At 41.1% G+C, this 3,947-nt stretch overlaps 1 pseudogene; it reads right to left on the bottom strand.

Annotated features, from left to right (window-relative positions):
- Positions 1-1,015: 1,015 nt before the first annotated feature.
- LOC101517278 (large ribosomal subunit protein uL3-like) lies at positions 1,016-2,137 on the bottom strand (annotated as a pseudogene).
- Between the last annotated feature and the right edge of the window lie 1,810 nt (positions 2,138-3,947).

Consider the following 3,947-nt stretch of genomic DNA (forward strand, 5'->3'; position numbering starts at 1 on the left):
CCAGAGGCCTATAGAATCCTGGTGTCAAATCACAGCTTAACTGCTGCAATCATCCTTTAAGTGACTTCTTTTTTCTTTATCCTCTTAAGATACTTAATCATACATTTATATTTTACATTACAGTAGAATTTAAGTAGCGGGAAATTCATACTTCTGTGTTCTGCAGTAGGCAGATTACAGAAATTATAAGTCCAATGACAATGAAAAGAATCAATTGTGACTCACATGTATCGTGGACAAATCTCCCAGCAATAATATTGAGCAAGAGGACATGAAAGAATACATAGTGAGTAAATTCCATATTTATTAACTTCAAAAGCAACAAACCTAATCCATGATGATCCAGGTCAGAGAGTAATTGCCTTTGGCAGGGGCTACGACTGTGTGAGGTCAGGAGGAGAATGCTGGTGGTGTCAAAATGTTCTGTTTTGATCTAAATAGTGGCAAGGTAAATTTATATAAACATCCACCCAATTCTAAACTTCAGCTCTGTGTATACATAGTTATACTTTAATTTTCTGAAAGCGTGAAAATGTTATATGTATACTTAAAAGAATATTTTAATGATCCAGTGGTGTACAGGACTTTGATGCATGTAAGGAACATTCTTTGGGGGCACTGTTTTGGTTTATAAATTTTATTTTCAATTTCTTCTGACCATTTGTAGATGGAGAAGGTTCTTAGCTCCCCATGAAGGAGGTAGCTTTGGGCAATCTTCTGTGCAGATCCCCAAGTACCTCTGCCTAAACTGGCAAGATCATTAAGTGTCCCTTTGATCTCCTGGTGTCTTCTAGTCACAACCAGCTTCTAGACGTGTGGGGTACCCACACACCTTTTTGCATATGCTACATACAGCATTAAAAGCACCCAAATCATCTTTCAAATATTAAAAAAAATTTCAGATATAGTGGCATCATAATATTCAGGAATACTATGATAGAGTCATAATTGTTGCAAAAAGATTACAAGAAACACAGGAGAGAGACCCCAGTGATCACCCAATGGCAAACCTGTCTTACTTGAGTTTTATCATGAATACCTTCTTCTCTTCTACAGTCTAGGCAGTGGCCATGGCCAAACCTGGAGGTGGTATTGATGAACTTGAGATCAGTCTTCTCCAGGACCTGCCATTTGTTCTGCACCAGCAGGGACTTGCACAGGGTGAGCATGCTGTTCTTGGTTCCCACCATACAACCCTTCAGCATGACAAAGCCACTGGTCACTTCACCGTGGTGGACAAAGCTAACCAGAGGCTTGATGTTCTTGTCAGACAGGTCCTAGTTGGTGGAAGCCTTGTGCTTGATAAGGTAGCCCTGTCCAATCTTGCAGATTGTGCTGATCTCTGAGCATTCATAGTAGCCTTGCTGCCCAGCCCATTCCACATCAGAGCCCTTCTGCACAGGATGCCAGGCGCCGATGCAGGCCATCTTGTGCCAGCCTCGGTGCATCTGCTAGGGTAGCTTCTTGATGTGCCAGTGGCTGCTGACCCCTTTGTAGCCCTTGCCCTTAGTCACAATATTGTTTATCTCATACAGCCAGAACACTTGGTTCCCCGGGAATCTGCTGCTCTAGCTGTTCCCAGGCTCAGTCCAAGTTCTGGGCCATGGTGCCCCGCTCACCTAAATCTCCATCAGGTATGCCTTCCTCTGCTGCAAAGGCAGAGGTATATCTGTGTGCAGACGATGATGCAGATCATCTGGCAGTACTTCTTCATGCAACTGCAGTCCTTTTCCAGCTGCTTCTTGCTCCTGTCATCCTGTCACTTCTTGCAGTACTTGGTGACTTCTTCTTCAACTTAAGACCGGTTCTTGTAAAAGCGCCTCTTGTGAAGTGTTCAGCAAAAATGATCTGGAAGGTGTGTTGGCTGTAAAGGGTTTTCACATAGCCCACAATGTCCACCGCCACCCTGGGCTATGGCTCCATGACAGTCACAGCTTCCATAACTTCCTTCTTGTTCACCTTGGAGCCTGTCTGGGACACCTCCTGTGCTGCATGCTTCAAGCCTGCCTGCCTTGCAACCTAGGAAGGTTGTCAGGTGCACAGACATGGAAGCATCATCTTTGGAGAAGCTCTTCGCCTTGTGGCAGTGCCTGATGTTGTGTTTCCAAGGCAGGAAACCCAGTGAGTCTAGCCCCATCAGGTGCCAAGAACTTCCTTTGGGTATTTTGCTGCCAAATCTGCCAGTAGAGCTTCTCATATGTTTCTTAAAGATTTATTTTAGTTGTTTGAAAGAGAGATCATCCATTCTGGGATTCACTTCCTGCATGGCTGAATGAGCCAAGCTGAAGCCAGGAATCGGGAGCTTCTTCCCAGTCTCCTGAAATGGGTGCCAGAATTTGGGCCATTTTGCGCTGCTTTTTCTTGCCATTAGCAGAAAGCTACGTGAGAAGTAGAGCAGCCAGGACTTGAACCAGCACCAATATGGGATGCTGGTGCTGCAGACAGCAGCTTAACTCACTGTGCCAGGGTACTGTACCTGGATCTGCCTTTGATCTGAGCTGCCTGCTAATACAGTGCTTGGGTCTCTGCCACCCACATGGGAGATGCTGATTCTCTTCGTGGTTCCCAGCTTTGCCTTGTGCAGCACTCACAATGCAGGTATTTTGAGGGTGAACCAATGAGTGTCAGCTTTCTATCTCTGTCTATCTGAATCTGATAAATGAAAAGTAAATTTTAAAAATTAAGGACAAAATATGTGTCCCCAAGTTTGTTCTTTTTCAAGAATGTTATGACTAATATGGTTTCCTTAAATTTTCATGTGAATTTTACAATCAGCTTGTCGTTTTCTGACCCAAATGTGTCAACTAGAAGTTTGATAGATATTGTGTTGAATCTGCAGACTAATTTGACATGCATTGCAGTCTTAACAATATTAAGTCTTCCAATCCATGAACCTCAGTTATCTTTTCAATTATTTGGGGTCTTTAATATTTTATGTATATTTTTCCTGGTTTTCAGTGATTAAGTTTTACCCATATTTTATTCAATCTATCCTTAAGAACTTCATGCTATCACAAAAGTATTTGTCTTGTTAACTGTATTTATAAATTTTCTATTGACAGTTTGTATAAATACAACTGCTGTTTGTTTATTGATCTTATATCATACAAGTTAATTAAATTCATTTGCCAGTTCCTGTAGTTTTTATTCTTGGATTTTTTAGGTTTGGGGTTTTTTTAAGATTTATTTTTATTGCAAAGTTAGATATACAGAGATGAGGAGAGACACAGACAAAGGTCTTCCATCTGTTGATTCACTCCTCAAGTGGCCACAATGGCTAGAGTTGCACAGATCTGAAGCCAGGAGCCAGAGACTCTCTTCCAGATCTCCCACGCAGGTGTAGGGTCCCAAGGCTTTGGGACATACTCAACTGCTTTACCAGGCCAAGCAGGGAGCTGGATGAGAACCAGGGCTGCCAGGATTAGAATCAGTTCCCATATGGGATCCCAGCACATGCAAGGAGAAGACTTTTGTTGCTAGGCTACTATGCTGGGCTCTGGTTTATTTTATTTATTTATTTATTTATTTATTATTTTTATGTAGATTTTTTTCAAGTAGAAGCCATTTACTTTTTAGTCCATATTATTTTTATTTCCCTTACTTTCCTACTGATTCTAACTAGTACCACTAGTAAGGCATCAAACAGAAGTAAGAGGAACAGATATTCTTGTCTTATATTTGATCTTATTGAGGAAGCATCCAGTCTTTGACATTAAGTTTGATGTTAGCAAAGGAGTTTTGTGGATGGTCATTACCCGATTGAGGCAATTTCTTTCTGCTTTAATACATTCATTTTTTAACTGCTAATTAAATGAATATTTCTCTCACAAAAGGGTGTTATATTTTTTCTTTTTTTTTAAAGATTTATTTATTTTTATTACAAAGTCAGATATACAGAAAGGAGAGACAGAGAGGAAGATCTTCCGTCCGATGATTCACTCCCCAAG

This window comes from Ochotona princeps, chromosome 12 (assembly GCF_030435755.1).
Source record: "Ochotona princeps isolate mOchPri1 chromosome 12, mOchPri1.hap1, whole genome shotgun sequence".
Classification (NCBI taxonomy): domain Eukaryota; kingdom Metazoa; phylum Chordata; class Mammalia; order Lagomorpha; family Ochotonidae; genus Ochotona; species Ochotona princeps.